Source organism: Micrasema longulum, unplaced genomic scaffold (assembly GCF_059751315.1).
Source record: "Micrasema longulum isolate JH-2025_06_02 unplaced genomic scaffold, ASM5975131v1 h1tg000948l, whole genome shotgun sequence".
Lineage (NCBI taxonomy): Eukaryota > Metazoa > Arthropoda > Insecta > Trichoptera > Brachycentridae > Micrasema > Micrasema longulum.
The window spans coordinates 183,439-203,454 of NW_028278139.1; the positions used below are offsets into that span (position 1 = coordinate 183,439).

At 34.7% G+C, this 20,016-nt stretch overlaps 1 protein-coding gene and 1 pseudogene across 3 annotated transcripts in view; one reads left to right on the forward strand and one right to left on the reverse strand.

Moving 5' to 3' along the window:
* The window catches only part of LOC148277965 (cytochrome P450 9e2-like), a 133,307-nt gene that overhangs the window by 94,782 nt on the left and 18,509 nt on the right, over nucleotides 1-20,016 (reverse strand). The gene's annotated exons all lie outside the window — the stretch shown is intronic.
* On the forward strand, nucleotides 9,397-9,578 carry LOC148277966 (U2 spliceosomal RNA; annotated as a pseudogene).

Consider the following 20,016-nt stretch of genomic DNA (forward strand, 5'->3'; position numbering starts at 1 on the left):
GAGACTCCGAGCTGATTCTAGCGAATCACAGCCCGATACTACGTCATCAACATACAGGTCTTTCATTATTACGCTAGATGCAAGGGGAAACGAATTTCTCTCATATTGTGCTAATTGATGCATAGTTCTAATAGCAAGAAAAGGAGCCGAAGAAATTTCAAAAACAATTCGTTTGAGTCGATATTCTCGAATGGGTTCATTAGAAGAGCAACGGAATAGAATACGTTGATAATCTTGATGACCATTAGTCATTTTTATTTGGCGATGCATTTGACGTATGTCCGCCGTAAAGACGATTGCATGAAGACGAAATCTCAAAAGAATTTCTACGATATCTGTTTGTAGTTTACACCCTGTCAACAAGGTGTTGTTTAATGATGAACCTCGCTCATCCTTGGCCGAAGCATCAAAAACGACGCGAAGTTTTGTCGTAAGACTTTCGGGTTTCACGACTGCGTGGTGAGGAATATAATATGCAGATGAGGATTGACATTCACCGGGAGGAATGGGCTCCGTATGATTGCTTGATAAATATTCCATGATATGATCATTGTATTCCTTATAAAAAATATGATTTTTTAATAGGCGCTTTTCAAGATGATAGAATCGCCGCAGGGCAATTGAATAAGAATTGACGAACGGTGGTGTCTCTGAATTGCGGAAAGGTAAATTCACTACATAACGCCCATCGGACTCTCTGGAGTGAGTGTTCTGGTACATCTCTTCACATCGTTGATCGTCCGCAGAGAAATTTGATGACTCAATGTTAGGTATGTTTTCAATCTCCCAAAGTTGTTGCACAGCACAATCCAGTCGGGTGTCATCAATTACAGACAATGAATGTGACAGTAAATTGATTTGATTGCTCGAGTTAGCAGACAAGACTCTTCCCATTAAAATCTAACTTGGGAAACAACTCACCGCCTATTAAAATATCAATGGGACGAGGTTGGTTATAACGATTATCAGCAAACACAATATTCGATAGGTGACGATATTGAGTAGTGATTTGGTGGGTTGGCATGTCACCGCAAATATGTTCTAGTGTGACAGCTTCGGTAAAATATTCTGGATCTGGTTTACCCACTGGACGTAGTTCAATGCTCACTTTATGAGAAGATGTAGTAGGTACCTGACCAATGCCTGACATCGGGGTATCTACCTTACAACGTTTTAAACCTAATCTGTTTACGCAGCGATTTGAAATTATGTTGATTTGACTACCAGGATCGAGTAAAATACGAACGACTTGATAATTCCCATAATAATCCCTTACTTCAACTTCAGCTGTCGCTAAGAGGACAAAAGAAGGTGTAGGGCGTGATGCCGAATGCATATTGCTAAGAGTAGTAGCTGGAATGATATAATTATTTTTAGAAGTGGAAGCGGTAACTTCTGGTGAATTATGAACTTCAGAGACGTTTGAAGAACACAAGTTTGTATTATGACGAGAATTGCATTTTTTGCAATTGAAAGTTGATTTGCAATTTGATAAGTTATGATTTGATCTCAGGCAGTTTACGCACAGTTTTAGTTGTTTAACGACATTCCAACGTTCTTTCGTGGGTTTCTCCTTAAACCGTTCGCATGAATATATAAAGTGATTTTCCGAACACAAAGGACACGTTTGTGTATTCGCCAATAAGGTTGATGAGTATTTCGGTTTGTTAAACAGAGTCTTCTTGGCGATGACGTCAGGAGAACGATCTCTGGAAAGACGTGATCTCTCCAAAGCCTGACATCTTTCTACAAGAAACTCTTGTAATGTTGAAAAAACTGTAAAATCTACCCCTTTAATGGATAATTCAAATGCTTCGCGTGAATTTTTATCGAGTTTAGTCAAAAGAGTGTGAAAGAGAATAAAATCCCAGTCAGATGTCGGAAGTCCTAATCCCTTTAGGATAGAAATATTTTCCATAAAAATGTCTAGAATTTTTCTTAACGCCTGAGGAGTATTAGTAGTAATTTGTTTATGATATAAAATCTCTTCCCAACATAAAAATGCAAGATGTCGTTTATTATTATATCGCGCTATTAACGCATCAAATGCGTCACGATAATTATTAGCCGTGATTGGATATGCTCGCATAATGTTTACAGGCTCCCCTGATAGTGACGATATTAAATATTGGAACTTTTCCACGTTCGATAAGTCGTTTCTACTGTGCACTAAACTTAAAAATAAATCATAAACTGCAGGAAACTCTTTTATTTGACCTGTAAATAAAGGTAATTTTATTAGCGGCAATTTTGCGTAGTGCTTCTTTTCACACGTTTCGGACTGGACTTCTTTCTTCAATGGTGGTAAAACCAATCGCTTGATGCTGAAAATCTCACACACGATTTCATCCATTTGTTCCTGAATCTCATTGTTCTCCCTTACGGCAGATGACTTCAGAAATTTCGGACAAAATGGTTATTTGTGTTTCGTTAAACATATCTATTATAGGATCTAGCCGCTCGCACCACGATAAAAAACGTGGAATGTTTTCTGGATCGGACATAGCGTTTTTTTCCCGATCGTAAAGCATCCTTCAATCTTTTTAGCGCGTGATTTCGCCTAGTTGTATAAACATTTACGCTAACACTCATGATTCTAAGTTAAAATAAGTGAAAATGATGTATAAGTTGCTAATGCTAAATGCTAAATGCTAAATGCTAAATGCTACTGCTAAAAATTATTGTTTGCTTTGCGAGACAGTACACGCGCTTATTATTGACGCGCGAAGAAGGTAGTTTAAAAGTTTTTATACAAATAAGAAAAAGAGTATGACGAAAAGGCTCACACAGATTTATGTAAATGAATGTTGTTAATGTTTTTACGATGATTATAGGTTAATAATATATTATATATAAATATAAATTAATGATATGTTATGATACAATGAGAATTTAATCGTTAACCAATGCAGGTTTATTTTCATCGATAACGTGTCGCGAAAGGGCAAAATGTCCGAATATATTAATTATCCGGTTCGCAAGATAGACCAAATGTTGGATGCTCGATACCTTCGACCTCGGGACTGTAAACAAGGCCTGCCCTCTCGCGATACGCGTGTTCGAAGAAAACAGGGAACGTTTGATTTTAGGTAAACTAATTGACGTTATGGGTTTTCAATGTCAATCCTGGAATTAATGAAAGGAGTAAGGACTTACGGTTTCCTCCCTTTGGCACTGGTCCAGAAAGACACCGTTATCGTTTGCACTGGTCACTTTGCACGTTTTCTTATATGTTGGTGATTCGAAATCACTGTCACGCTTGCGGTACGGTTTTCGCTGTTGTTCGCGGTACGGTTTTTTGTTGTGTTGTCACGCGTTGCTTTCTTGACTCGCCGTCAGGGAGAAGTAGGTACATTGGGATTCAAAACAAGGACCACCGGAATCAAAGGAAGGAATGGCTTGACACTTGAATAAAAGAAAATGAATCCGAAACAATCAATATCCATATTTTTTTTTTCCAGAAGATGTTACGCTTTTCTCCTTAAAGGATTCTGTAAAAACTATTGGAGATTTACTGGTACTAGATCGTGGATCATCTATCTTACACTCATCACATTTCCAGTTGGCTCGATATATTTTAGAATTTTTTTTAAACATTTCTGTTTTCGTTCCCACGCATTTGGGATGTACAGTTAGATAACATCACATTATAATATATAATACAACTATAGTTGACTATACAGTGTACATTTATTATGTGCCTACATACAGAACTGCACATCACCTGCATAATATAGGCTGCGGATTCAAGGCGCAACATCATAACTTGAATTATTTTTGGAAATTTCACTTTTAAAGGAAGTTAAAGATATGTTATTAATATCCATACAATTTAATTTCTGATTAAACATGTTATGTTACACAGTGGGTAAAATGGGCAAGTTAACCAGCCATCGACCAGCCATAAGCCCTATAAATGCCTGGACTTCCATATTCTCAAAAAGGTTTTTCCTCTCTGTTGCAACAAATTTTAAAATGAATAATTACCTAGGGAGGAAATCCTGCCAGCGTGCAAGCATTTGGACAAACTCAAAAGGTTATTAAATCTTTTGTTATTTTATTCCTTGTAAGAAGTGCTTTATGTGTTTAGTTTTTTATTGTTTACTTTTTAGCACGAACACGTTACAAATTTACTATTATGCTCATTGTTTGTTTTTGTAAATTTATTGATAATTTAAGGTTGCCAGAATTTCACTCGTCCATGCATTTTGTAGCTGCAAGACGATTAGTAATCTAGCTTCAATAGGTAAATGTTATCAACTATCAAATATCCTAATTTAGTAAATGAGGTCTAGAATTTCAACCGTCCATGCGCTCAGTAGCTGCAAGACTTGTTGTTATCTAACTTCTATTTTCATCAATTTGTTTTTTATTTCATTTTTTAAAATATCACTAAAAACCTAAACTCCATAGTCAAATAAAAAAATAGAAATGTAAATAGGGGCTAGATTTCTTATTGTCCATGCGCTCTGTAGCTCCAAGACATGTAATCTAGCTCCTATATATCATAACTAGAGACGAGAAACAAGAATTCCAACCATCCATGCGCTCTGTAGCTGCAAGACGTGCTGGGATATTTATTTATTGTACAGCGCCCTTGAGGTGATTTTCACAAAAACGGCGCTATATAAATTATCCAAATATAAATAAATGTAATCTTCTGACATTTAGGTGCATATTATTTAGAACACACCAAGTATTTAAGTATCGATATCTTTTTGGAGCATTTGTTGGTCAGCTGATGTTTCAATTCTACGGAAAGTCTTTAAATCGTCAGTATAAATATTGATACTAAACATAGACATACCCTGAGACTTCAAAAATAATAAAATTTACCTCATGCTCAAAAGCTCAGTCGTGCCCAACGCGTATTTAGTCGTTCTTCTACCGCCAGGCAGGTGTGACGTTTTGGGAATTATTCGAATATAAATATTTTTGTTTTGTAAACGTCAAACTACGCCTAGCGGCGAAATAGCGAAGCTCTTATTAGTTACAGGAATGCACTGATAATATTAGCTTTTTTAAAAATAAAATTAACGTGAGTTAACAATATTTTAAAAGAAAATAAATAGGGTCAGTACTTATTTTGAATTTATTTTTTACACGTGTCATAACTTTGGTTGAAATGGGGTCATTATTGTTTAATGTACGCAACGCACTGTAAAATAAATAAAAAACGAATAACTTAAATGCCTGTGAAATGTTTTAATATAAAAAATATTTAAGTTAAGTAACGAAAAATATTATAAGCTTCAATTCAACAAAAAAGAACAGTGCAAAGTTTATTTCTCAAAATTTTGCGTCATGGGCTTAAACTGCATTAATTAAACTTGATGTATGGAAAAACACCAAAGCGGTGTTTACCAATAAAACCATTGGCAAAAATAATTCATATTAAAATTGGGTTTTAACTAAGGATGCCGACAGTAATAAATAATCATACACGTGCCTTTTGGTAAATTTTGAAAGCTGAAGTAAATTCCTTGCAACTAGCCACGGTTAAATACTTGGGTTTTTGCACTTATTAACAGAGGTCAATAAAACACGACTCCGTACAACGAAGTAAATCCCGAAATTCTTCCAAGGGACCGGACTTAATCCTACCCCATCATAAAATGTAAAACTTTCCGTCTCTGGAACGTGAGAAACTTTGCTCGGATTATCTGCATGCCGAAAGATGCATAGGGCACTAACACGGTCGACAGATATTCCGGTCACTCATATGTATGCAGGCAAGATGGTCAGTTTTACGCTTCAGGTTCCAATCAAGGAACGATAAAAACATTGCAGCCTAGAATTAAAATTAAAAATCAATATTTCACATCTTCCTTATAGGGAATCGAACCCGTATCTCATCTCGTAAATGACACAGCGGGCCGACCACTAGTAATTATTATTTTATATAATACTGTAAATACATAATGTATAAATTTATATATAATTATCAATTCGTTCCTAGTTCATTGTTAACAAAAATGCTTCTCAATTCTTCCAATGTAAAATATTTTTTCTGCCTTACATAACATTCAGTTCAGTGACATTGCTCTGTTTTATCTGATATTATGATTCCATTTATGCTGACGTCAATTAATTATATTTTATCGAGATTCTGTATTTTACTGTTTAAAATGTGTATACACAAATAAAATAATATTGTTAATATTATTGTCAATATAATTCTTAGAACTTACAATTATTATTTAGTTAACATCGATGTTATTTTTATAAATATTTTTCAAGCTTGTTTGTTATATAATTAATTTGTTCAAATCATAAAAATATTAAAATAAAATTGTAATTAAGTACTTAGGATATTGTAAGTTATAATACCATGTCTTGATTATTTTAATGTTGTTAGTAGTAAAATTATAAAGTTAAGATTATAGATTAAGAAGATGATATAGAGTTTTAATATTATATAATTGAAATTAAACTTAGTAGAATTATGAAATCTCGTTCTGGAACCGACAACACTGCTGAAATATGGGCGTCACCTTTATTAATAGGGTGGTACCTACCCTGGATCTTACATCCCTTATTGGCAGATCCAGACGAGCGCCACGCTGAAAGGCGTGGCCATAAAAACATATATAATCTGTACACGCCGCCGAAGGAGACACTTGGCATCAAGCACTCAGCCGTTCGGCTTGCTCTCAGTCTCCGGACTTCCCTGGTCAGTCTGCCAGGACGAAATACGTGGCCGTCCGCCGCCACGTCTAAGTCATCTCGCCTACCAGCCGCGTAGGACTCAACACTGCCGCCGACGCAGTTCAGCACCCTCAAGTCAGAGGACGTGCCAATCTTAAGCCAAGAGCTTCCGCCTACTAGCAACGTAGGACTCAACACTGCCACCGACGCAGTTCAGCATCCTCAAGTCAGAGGACGTGCCAATCAAGCCAGCAGCGCTCGCCTACCACCAGCGTCGGCCTTACCACTGCCACCTTCGCAGCCTAGCACCCCCGCCGTGCTAACCCTCAAGTCAGAAGACGCCACGTTTCCTCGAGAAGCCTATCCAACCCCAGATCTCCGTCCGGATCTCAGCAGCCTCCAGATTGTGCAACACCCACTCTCCGCTGGTGCCCTAGCTGCTCGAGAACCCGAAGGGTCATTCACTACGTCTTCATCTCCGGGTAAATTTAAGTTAATTATTAAGTTGTTATATTAAGTTTAGAGCTAATAAGTAGGTTAAATACTTTTGTGTTCAATTCGTATGTTTTTTTATTAAAATTATATTATACATGCAAATTTTTAAAGTAATTATTGTCTTCATTCAATCCTTCCTCTCAACGTTATAGTATATTGCAATCACCAAATACAATGATAAATGGAAATATTATTTAATTAAATAAACTCAACAGAAAATCCCATATTTCTGCTGTGTTAAACTTAAGAACGTTTTCTTTTATTTTGATGTGGGTGTTGTACGAGTATTATAATTGACGAGGTTTATATTTTACGAGTGGATTTAGTTTCCTGACAATCTTTATCTGAGTAATGTCGGAAAGGGGAGAGAATTTCGGCGGGGACCTTTATAGGCACTTCTCCGCGTTTGCCCGGAAGAGAAAACCGCAGAAACCTCATTCAAGAGAAGTCGGACTATTGTTAGACATCAGTAGGCCTTCTGTTCCACGTGAAAAGGTGTATTCTGGTATTCTGTTATTTCTGTGTTTATAACCTCAAACCAACAAAAAGAGAACTCCCGTATTTTATCCTCTAAGGTAGAGATATTAATATAAGGTTATTAAACATTCGAACGCACTGTTCGTCTTGTGATGAGTTATTGTGACTTTTTTACGATATGGATGCCTTAGATCCTCACCGACGCTTCTGCAACTCATTACCCTGAGTTGACTTACGGCGCTGGAGAGAGGGCCATGGGAAACATCTTTTGTAACAATGTTGCCACAAAGTGAACAAACGTACAAAAATCAATCCGCATTAAACGTTCAATAACATCAACAATGCTTTTGAGTATCTCCAAGTGTTTGTAGACAGGCTGGATTTCCTCCCTAGGAAGTTATTTAGGTCTTAATTGGTCGCAACAGCGGGAAAACATTTTGGAGAAGGGAGAACGGCAGTCTAGGCATTGTGACCTGTCATTGGCTGGTAAAAGTGGCCAATTTACACATTATGTAACATTCACCACTACGTATGTTTGAACATCCACATTTCCTTGACTTCTCCATCTGCTGACTTTTGTAAAGTAAAATAACTAAAGCATTTATCATGTGAGATTCATCCGGCTTAACCGTTTCATCTACTAGGCAAGACCTGAAAACATTTTTTCAATTTCTAATGCTTCTTCTTATACCAAATAGTTTAATCAACAATGTTTTAAGTGTGTCCAAATGTTTGTAGACAGGCTGGATTTTTTCCTAAGGGAGTTATTTAGATTTTAATTTATCTCAACAGAGGAAAACATTTTTGATAAGGGAATGTAATTAAGGGAAGGGAAAAGGGAAGTCTAAGTCAGCCGAAAACAAATCATAAGCTCTGTAAACGCCTAGATTTCCACATTTCCTTGTCAATTTTTTTTCCTCTGTTAAATAACATTGTTTTAAGCTTATAACAAAAAACTACAGGAAAAACTGTATTCAAATTCCAAATAAAGAATAAACCGACTAGACGAGACTAGGCCAATGCTCGTGAAAACTGTCCTGTTAAGAATGGTCATAAGTTGTTTATAGTAGTGAACCTATAATATAAAATTTTAAAAGTGATGGAATAAATTATGAGAGAGGGAAGAAGTAGTATTATGGTATGACGATGCATGTTCAGAGTAGTGATGGATCTTTACACATTATGGATGGTACCTTAAATGCAATAAAATATCTAGAAAACTTCCTAAAACTCTAATTGATTCAACAATTATGAAAAAACACTTAAGTCAGTTTCAGTTTCAATGACTTTATTTCAGAAATGAACCCCAAATCTTTGGTTTTACAAAAACCATATCGTTTATACACTTATTTTATTTAAATATTAGGTAAATAAAATATGATGACTTTTAAAACCTTTTGTCCTGGACATAAATTATTTGTTACGAAGTTATTAGAGACTATTTTTTATTATCTTAAACCTCTCTGTTATGAAGTTTTATATTTTCTATTTCCCAAAACTTTCTATTTCCGTTATACATCAAAAGCTCGAGACAAACAAACATCTCATATTTCAGTCACCAGTTGCAAAGGCCTTCCTTACACGTGCTAATGACTACCGTAATTTTACTAATGTATTTTTCTCATATCTCTCTCTTAAATTGCTGAAAACAATGACTCCGTCTTTTTCACACAAAAACGAATATTTTTTTATAACCTGACGTCATATAATCCCCGAGGTGCCAGCGCTTACACACTTCTCGGGGGTCGCTCACGTGAGTAACACTGTGTGAACGTCAGAGTTTGTCCGACAAAATTGGTTAGTATCTGTTTTTATCAGCTCAATATCTGATAGTTTCCGCAATGCGGAACCAGTATATTAAACTGATTTGTGGAATGAGAGGGGATGTTCCGGGCTTGCTCCACTCCTGTCGCGGGTTGGCCCGGCATTGCAGTCCCACCGGGATTGGCCCATCTTTAACTATCGAAACCAAGGTGTCAAGAGCTTTTCTCAAAGTGTGACCCTTTTCTTTTTGTATTTAACCTGTTTAAAAACCATGACGGTCTCGAAATAGTTGAATAATATTAAAATAATAATTATTATTGATATATATACATATATTTAACATAAAAAAAAATATACAAATCCTAATTAACACTTTGAGTACCGGCCGAATACACATAGAATTTACCCTGTGCCCGGCCCATTTTTGTGAAATTTCATGCTTTGTGAAGGGTTTTTTAAACGTGTCATAAATATGAAAATACTAGGTTTAATCCATTCTTACTTCTCATATTTATTTGAAACTATTTAATAAGTCATTTTTGTATGATAATTTTGCCAACATTGACCTTAATGGAGAGCCACATTGCAATGTTCGCACATTTACCTACATCGTCTCTTCTTTTTTTGTGCTTTGTATCCGGAGCCGTGAAACACGTGATTATAATAACCACGCGTTGTGTCCCGGTTCCGTGTTTTCATGTAGTTTACCAGCAGCAGAAAAAGTACTAATAAAAGTCGCTAGATGTCAATAACATGCACTTTTTTGAACAGCTGGTAAATCACGTGAAAACATCGGACCGGGACACAACGTGTGGTTATATAATCACGTGTTACAGGGCTCCGGGATACAAAGTGTTATAAAAATTGAATAATTACTGAAGAGAGTGAGTTATAATTCTAATTGAGAGAGAGAGACGTGTTCTTGTGTGTGTTGAATAGGGGCACGTCCTGGCTGCGGGCCTAATGCGGTGGCGACGGGGGTGGCAATCCAACAAGCAATTTCGTGTCCAGCTGGTCAAGCGACAAGCCTATCTAGCGACAAGTAATTCGATTCAGGGGTTGTAGACCATAGAAAAGTATTACTTATTGTTATTCGACGGTCAGCTACTGCAATAGCAGAAGTTGAATAAACGGGATGGCTTGCTTAAAATTAACACAAATAGAGAATAAATGGTGAATAATTATTTACTATGTATGAGAAACGGAGACTAAACCCTGCATTTTTTTTAGTATACAGTATCTAGTATCAGTATGGAATATATTTGAATTTTCCGTACGACAACTTACCGTTTGTAACCACTTTTTTGTTCTCGCGGGGGATTTGTTCGTGTAACATGGTATGTATGTAGATTTCTTTATTTAAACCTTATATAAAAACATACTACGTATTACAGAACGCGTATGTACTGTACTTGCATATGTAACGTGATTATTTTGGTATTTAGAATATTTTTAATTTTTCAGAAAAGCATAGTAACTCAACATTTCATTAAATGTTGTTATGTTTATATTTCACACTTCAGATTTCATAAGAATTATTATTCAAATCTTCCCGCAAATGACCAACAGCGCCACTTACGACAATTTCTATAACTAAAAATCAGTCATACCAAAACAAAATAACTTAATTTCCAGAACAGTAAACTTAACAAATACCTCTTCAAGGACTTAGGATCCTCAAGCTTTTTTGGGGACAGTTCCGGGACAGCCTAGATAGGAGAAAGACGTTCTCTCCTACTGCCCGTGAACTCCGCGGCCTCCGAAACCATACTAGCGGAACCGCGTTAAACGATAGCATCGCGCCATCTCTATTCTTCAACGTGCGTTATAAAGTAACGAAGTTTGATGTATACCGCGTCGTGTATCACGAGTCGAGCATAGCCTTTTCTAACTAGAGCACCGGCCGAAAGACGTAGCCATATTCCGCGCCCACTTGATCGCGCGACGACGCACGGGCCGCGCTGGTCAGCATCTTTCGTAATCCACCCCATCCGTGTCCCCAAGGGCTCCTCGGCAAACTCTGGCTTTATCACGGGATTTCTAGCACCTTATGGGCTGTTTCCCTTTGTCCGCGCGACGCGTGGCCATCATACCCGTCCATCGCGCGTTATCGGTCCCATCCGGGGCCCGGTAGGCGTATCAGCAACCTCAATAGCTCCTGGGGGACCTCAACGAGCTCCAGGAAGGGATATTTTCCGAACCAGCCACTTCCCACCAGTTGCAGTCTTGATAGTATCTCTTGCAACCCACGTGCTTAACACGAGGCCGCTCTCCAGCTTCCCTACAACCAGGCGAGGTCGCCTTGGTCATCAGGATTCCTCGGGCATCATATCACGGTGAGATTGTTCCATAATTCCGAGCTGGCTTACCCTTCTAGATCCGAGCTACGCGTGTATGTGGTACCCTCTTCATTTCCCTCCCCCTCACATCTAATCAACAGAGAGAATTGTAGAACCGTATTTATGTTATTTTACAATATTAAATTGGCTCACGAGCCTTGAACACCAAAGCTGTTTTACTTATTGTGGTTCCTTGTGGCTTCGGGAGTTGATGAAGGAAGGTTCAGAGTCATCGAACCCTTACGTTATATCCCGAGACGGAATCTTATGTTCTCCACTGACTGGCCGGGCAAAAGGTAATTACTGAATCTCCGTCTTAGGGTAGAAAGTATTATCTCTTTCATTGCCTGGATTGTATGTATTTCCTCCCGCGTAACAAAGTATATAAATAATAATTATTGTACATAACTATTATTATTTTTTTATGATTAATAAAGATCAATACTAATTAGGTAATCAATAATCATTGTATACTTTTTACAACGTTTTGAGTATGTACAAATGGTGTCAGGCAGGCTGGATATCCTCCCCAGGGAGTTTTTTTGGATCTTAATTTGTTGCAACAGAGAGAGAAAACATTTTTGAGAAAGAAATGTGGAAGAATTGAGGAAATAAGGATGTTTACATGGGCTGAATAGTGAATGTTACACAGTGTGTAAAGTGACTACTTAAACCAGCCAATGATAGGTCATAAGCCCTGTAAATGCCTAGACTTTTACATTCCTTTCTCAAAAACGTTTTCCCTCTCCGTTGCAACAAATTAAGATTTTATAACTTATTTATTTACTACAATATCATGTACGTAAAATTATACATTTATCCTAAATTGATCGACTGTCTACTAACCCGTTCTAAGAAATTCAAAATATAAAAACATTAAATAATTCATATAAAAAAAGCTGAAAAAACATAGAAAAAACAAAGAAAAGAACTAAGTAAAATACATAATAAAAAACGTAGTAAAAAACATTGTAAAAAACATAGTAAATTGAAAGCAGTAAAATATGTAGTAAAATTCGTGGTAAAAAAAAACATAGTCAAAAAAACTTAGTAAAACACGTTAAAAAACAAAGCAAAAAATACAAATTTCAATACGTTATAAAAAAAAACGTAGTAAAAGATGTAGTAAAATACTTAGTAAAAATAGCATGGTTAAAAAACGTTGGCAAAGACGTTTTACAAAAGACAGAAAAAAATAGTAGAAAACGTTGTAAAATACTTAGTAAAAAACATAATAAAAATGTTGTAAAAGACTTAACTAAAGACGCATTAAAAAACATAGTAAATTTAAAACAGTAAAAAATATATTAAAATACGTAGAAAAAAAGCACAGTAAAAAACATAGTTAAAAACGTAGTAAAACACATTAAAAAACAAAGCAAAAAAATAAACTTAAATACGTGTTAAAAAACAGTAAACAAACGTGGTAAAAGGTATAGTAAAATACTAAGTAAAAACAACACAGTAAAAAACGTAGCAAAATACGTAATGAAAGACGAAGTTATAGACGTTTTAAAAAACATAGTTAAAAGAAAACACCAGCGCTGGTATTCCAAACGAAATTATAGCGCGGTATAGCGCGTTTTTACGTACTAAATACGCATTATAGCGCGCTGTAAACGCGTTCGGAATACCAGCCCAGAAAAAGTAGTAAAATAGGTAGTAAACAAACATAGTAAAAAAGTATAAAAAAGACGTATTAAAAAACATAGTAAATTAAAAATAGTAAAAAACCTTTTAAAATACCTAGGAAAAAAAACATAGAAAATAACGTAGTAAAAGATGTTAAAAAAACATAATAAAAAGAAAACAGTATACAATGTAGATATAAATGTAGACATGGTGAAAAAACATAGTAAAAAACGTAGTAAAACACAGTAAAAAACAGAGCAATAAAAAGCGAATTCAAATGGGTAATAAAATACATACTAAAAATCATAGCAAAAACGTAGTAAAAGATGTATTAAAAAACATAATAAAACCGGAAAAAACTGAAAAATCAGTGCGTGTATTATATATTTTACATTTTTTTTGCACCACAACAGGCCAGGAGGCCTAATTACAGTGGTGAATTACATCACAGAGCAACCAGGCTTGAGAAAAATCACATTTTAATTTTTGTGTTCTCACCGGGAAGCGAACCCGGAACCTTCCGTGCGTGAGTCAAGCGTCTTGACCACTACACCACGGAGGCCGCCAATAATACAATTATTAACTAACATTTAATAAAATGTTTGGCCACAAAGTTAATTACTTTTTACACATTTTTAAACAATCAAACTCTAAAAACAATCTCAGTACTATAAGTACTTTTTTTTTTGACCCTTAAAATTACCTTACGCTCTGGTGCGGTGGCGCGGCATGGTGTCGCAAAGACGTGTGGGTCACAGACATGAGCGGCGGCGTGGTTTCCTGTCCCTCGGTGGGGCACGAGGAATGACGTCGCACGACATAGGCGGCTCGTCATGAGCAGCGGCGTGGGCGCGTGGGTCGCATCTTGTGGTGCGGCGACGCGAGGGCGGCCGTCTTGCCAGCGTGGTGACTTCTCTTCTGGGCTGCTGACTGGGCCGCGGGATGGCAAGGCACCCGCCCGTGACCCTCGCAGACCAAACTCACCCGCAGAGAGAAAATACGGTGGAGCAGAGAAGAGGTCTACGAAAAGGCCGGCGCGAAGGGAGGAGAGACCCAACCAAGACGCCGGCGCACGGAGAAGAGAGAGCGTAGAAGAGAGATCGGAGTAGAGATCGGGGAAGAGTGATCGGGGATGAGAGAGCTCTGTTAGCGGGTGTCGCGGTTTTTTTCACCTTCTGGATGTCCCCACCCCCGGATTGGGCTGACGCCTCCAGCTTCTCGGTTTCGACTCCCTGATTGGGGCACGCTTTGGTTGGGGGTATGTCCACTTTTTCCGCCAAATTCCTTCCTTCTCGTATCCACTGTTCTTTTGTTCAAAATCTAACTTATTTTAATAAATATAAAATCAACCTAACCTTATAATTAAAGTTACTCGTATATAAACAATTAACTTTAAATACTATGTTACACTAAGATATACGATCTTCTCAATACAAAATATAATAGAGAAATATTTTAAATAATCCCACTTCGCCTGTTTATCTGAGAGAGCTTATTCAACCTCTTTCAAAACAACGGCTATCTCTTCGTTCTAGTAACGATAGAACCCTTTTAACTCCTTCCATATCCCTTCTATCCCACCTGCTGACAAGCCTCAATATAGAGGCTAAGCGGGTTATACCTTTAAAAAAAAAAATACCCTATCTTAGCTCTAATTTTCTTGCCTTCTCTTTCACAGTAGTAGCCGCTCGATTGTGGAATAATCTACCCACTAATGCAAGAGACGCCCCTTCTTTATTTACATCTAAGTCAGATTGAAATGTCACAATCTAAATATTTAAATTGTTCCCTTATCCTTCTTCTTTCCTTCCCATCCCCTCTCCTTTATTCATAGTATAGTATTATTTTTATTTTTTTATATATTTTTATTTTAAACTTATAATTAGAAATCAAACACTGATTTGAGTCTACTGAACATCAGTGTTTGATTTCTAATTATAAGTTTAAATATGGAGTTCTACAAAATAAACACCAAATCAATAAATATTTTTATTTTGTTAATCTTTGTTTTTAATTTTTGTATAAAATTGTAAGATTCAATATGTCCGTGTATTCATAATTTTCTCAAACTGAACGGTCTGGGTAGGTACGAAGAAACTGCCTTAAGGCAATATGCCCGCCCTTATATGTATATATATTGTATACGTATATAAAGTGTCAAATAAATAATATAAAATGTGCAATGGTACGCGGAATAACTGCAAGGATAATATTGAATTCAAATAACTAAACAGGGTCTCTGGAAAATAAGTTGATTACGGAATTTAATGAATTTACGCCCGCCTCGTAGCTTAGAGGTTAGCCTCTATTGCTTACCACGCGTAACGTTACGGTTCGGTTCCGGATGCGGCGTTGATTTGGAGTTGAGACTTGAATCACCTTGTCTTTGAGTTACTCTTGCAGTATTCTATGCGGCATACATGGGAATATATAAATATATTTTAATTATCAATAAATATGGTTTGAATATATTACATTGATTTTAAAATCTAAATTTATTTTTAATGGTTATTTTTACTCGTGGTCATAATGTTTTGAGCCTCGAAAATATTAAAACATGTGTATGGTTTTCGAAAGGGCCTTTCGGATCAAACAAAGGCTCTCGATTTCCTGACCGGACGGGCATTTATGGCGTAGCTTCAACTACCCTTGCGAGATGCGCATTTCGTGTCCTTGTAACTTTAGTAAAATAACCTAACGGTACTTTTTTTAAAGATAGGCGCTCACAGAGAGATTATAGAGAAGAATTGTGCAAACAGGACAGTAAAATTATCGGAATAGTCTTCGACTATTTGCAGAATCTACTCCTACCCAATATACCCATACAGGACATATTCTATCTTCGTTAGTTATGGGTTAACGTATTTGGAATTCACAATTTAACCAATAATGATTTTGTTGTATGATTATTACAAGGGAATCGCTAATTAGGGAAACTTTAGAGGAACTTCATTTGTATTTGGATGGATGTGTAGGCCAAAATAATAACTAGTCAATGGCAAGAATTTTTTTGGTTTCTGTCGAAATTTAAAGATTTATGAAAATTTTTCACCATTTTCCGGAATGTAGCCATTCTTTCCTCGCATGCGGCCGTCATTTTATTTGATTTAAAAAAATGCGAAGAAAGCTGAAAGGGTTTATCATCCAAACCAATAAATCATCATCACTTCAGAAGACATAATAGATATAAATTCATGGTAACCTACGAAAAACGTTAGCTCTATAAAGACAATGAGCTTTGCCACTTCACGAGAACAGAAAGTTATTTTCTCTTATTTCATAAATGAAGTTGGATTGCTAACTTTCCCCTGGAGCAGTTATCACTCGCCAATTTATAGGAGGACAAACTGGGAAGATTCTGTTTTTAATGTCTATGACAAAAGCATGTTTACTAGGACAAGTTCCAAAAAACAATAAAATATACTTAAATCTTAATCAAGTGTATCGAGCCACCCTCGCTAGATTTTCATAATCGAATGATAAATTGCGTGACTAATGATTCTAGAAATTCACTAAAAATTGGAGTTGTTATAAAAAAAACTAAGGGTACTATTTTTATCAATAAAAAACTTATTTCCTTGGTCAATCTTATGTTGATTTTTAAATCAACCTAATTCCGCTATAGTTTTTTTTTACAGGAAATTCTATAAATAAATTGATGTTTCAATGACCAACAGCTGTGTTTCTTCATAGTTATAAATGGCAATACGAAAAATGCTCTCTTTTTAGCATATATCCGGTGGGATACAGTTTTTTCTATTACCTCTGAACTCACATTTGTGGACGAAGGTTGATTCGATTGCTGACATTAATAGGAAATTTGTTACCAGAAAAATTTATCGAGGTGCATATTCAGACAAAATTATTATTTTTTCAGTTTTCCAAAACTTTGATAAAATCTTTTTGAGACCATAAAACAAAAAAAATATATATTAAGAATCTAAATCTTGTTGAAATATTATTTTTCAGCTTAGTAAAAATAGTCGGCGCAAAAAACCCTTTGAATAAAGAATAACTTTTTAAAGCGACTATTAATTTATGTAATACCTATATTTGTAATTTAAAGTGATAAATAAGGAAAATTTATAAAAATTATATTACTCTGTTCTAAGAACAATACAAATTGCAATTTCATTACGTTTTACATTAAAATATCTATCTATAATTCTGTTTTTCTTGTTTCTTGAAAACAACAACAATTTTTACTTCAGTACATATATTTTATTTTAAATAAAATATAAATAACTTTAGAAAACATTTAATTTTTTTCATTAAATATCTACAAAATAAGCTAAAAGATTTCAAAAGTAGACAGAAAATGGATTAATGTAAATGTGAAAAAAAACGTCCACACTTTGGCCACAACGAATGTCAATTTTTTTTAATGTTTGTATTCTTTTTTTCCAATACTAAACTTCATTACTGTATTTTACTATACACAATGTTTCAGGGTAGACCATAGAAAAGTATTACCTATTGTAATTCGACAGTCTGCTACTGCCATGGCAGAAGTTAAATAAACGGGATGGCTTGCTTAAAATTAACACAAATAGAGAATTAACGGTGAATTGTTTAATTTGTATGAGAAACGGAGACTGGACACTGCATTTTTTTTAGTATACAGTATCTAGTATCAGTATATATTTGAATTACGTACGAAAACTTACCATTTTCAACCAGTTTTTTGGTCTCGCGGGGAGTTTATTTATGTAACATAGTATGTATGTGGATACCTTTATTTATACTTTTTATAAAAACATACTACGTATTACAGTACGCGTATGTACTTTCATACGTAACGTGATTCATTTGGTATTCAGAATATTTTTAAATTTTAATGAAAGCACAATAACTTAACATTTCATTAAATGTAAATAAATAATAATTAGTGTACATAACTATTTTTACTTTTATACGATTTATACTAATTAGGTAATTAACAATAATTGTGTAATTTCAACAACGTTTTGAGTATGTCCAAATGTTTACAGACAAGCTGGATTTCCTACCCAGGGAGTTGTTTAGATCTAAATTTGTTGCAACAGAAAGGGAAAACATTTTTGAGAAGGAAATGTGGATGAGTTGAGGAAATGTGGATGTTTAAACATGGGCAGAATGGTGAATGTTACACATTGTGTAAAATGGCCAATCAAACAAGCCAATGATAGGTCATAAGCCCTAGACTTTTATTTTCTCTTCTCAAAATTGTTTTCCCTCTCTGTTGCAACAAATTAAGATAACAAATTAAAAGTATACATTTATCTTAAATTGATTGACTGTTAAACTAGGGTGGGTTATTAACCCGTTCTAAGAAATTTAAAATATAAAAACATAGAACAATTTAAATAAAAAAATAAAAAAACAAAAAAATATAGGAAAAACAACGTAAAAAGAAAACAGTAAAAAATGTTGTAAAAGACTTAGTAAAAGACGTATTAAAAACATGGTAAATTGAAAACAGTAAAAAATGTATGCGTTAAAAAAAAGCATAGTAAAAAACGTAGTAAAAGACGTTTTAAAAAAATAAAACAGTATAAATGTGGTAGAATACATCGTAAAAAACATAGTCAAATACGTAGTAAAACACATTAAATAACAAAGCAAAAAAAAATAACTTAAGCACGTAATAAAAAAAACATATTAACAAAAACAGTAAAAAAACCTAGAAAAAGATATAGTAAAATACTAAGTAAAAACAACACAGTAAAAAAACGTAGCAAAAGACGTAGTAAAAGAGTTATGGACGTTTTCAAAAACATAGTTAAAAGAAAATATTAGAAAAAGTAATAAATATGTAGTAAAAAAACAAAGTAAAAAACGTAGTAAAACACATTAAAAAAACAAAGCACAAAAAAACAAATTTATATGTGTAGTAAAAAAACATAGTTATAACACGTAGTAAAAGATCTAGTTAAATACTTAGTAAAAAGAACATGGTGAAAAACGTAGGAAAAGACGTTTTAAAAGGAAAAACCGTTGTAAAATACGCAGTTAAAAACATAATGATATTAAAGACGTATTAAAAAACATGGTAAATTAAAACAGTAAAAAACGCATTAAAATACGTAGGAAAAAAAACGTAGTACAAAACATCGTAAAAGATGTTTTAAAAAACATAATAAAAAGAAAACAGTATAGCATGCATTAAAATAATGCGAAAAAACATAGTAAAAAACGTATTGAACACATTTAAAAACAGAGCAAAAAAGAGAACAAAAAAAAGCGAATTCAAATGCGTAATAGAATACATATTAAAAATCATAGCAAAAACGAAGTAAAAGACGTATTAAAAAACATAATAAAACCGGTAAAAATAGAAAAATCGATGCGTGGTATTATACAATTATTTACTAACATTTGATTAAATGTTTGACCACAAAGTTTTTGCTTTAAATATCAACTATTCAATATAGCATTATTTAACTAAAAAAACTTTTTCCTATGTTAACAAAATGTATTAAGACATTTTCAAACAATCAAACTCTAAAAACAATCTCAGCCCTATAAATGCTTTTTTTTATGTACGCGCCACAACTCTCCTTTATTTTGTATTACAATTTTAAACCTATTATATACATGTTTGATTTCATTGCGCAATTAATTTATTACTTTGCGATTTAAATGCTGGCGATGTTTGCTTTTCCATATCGACGTTTTTTAT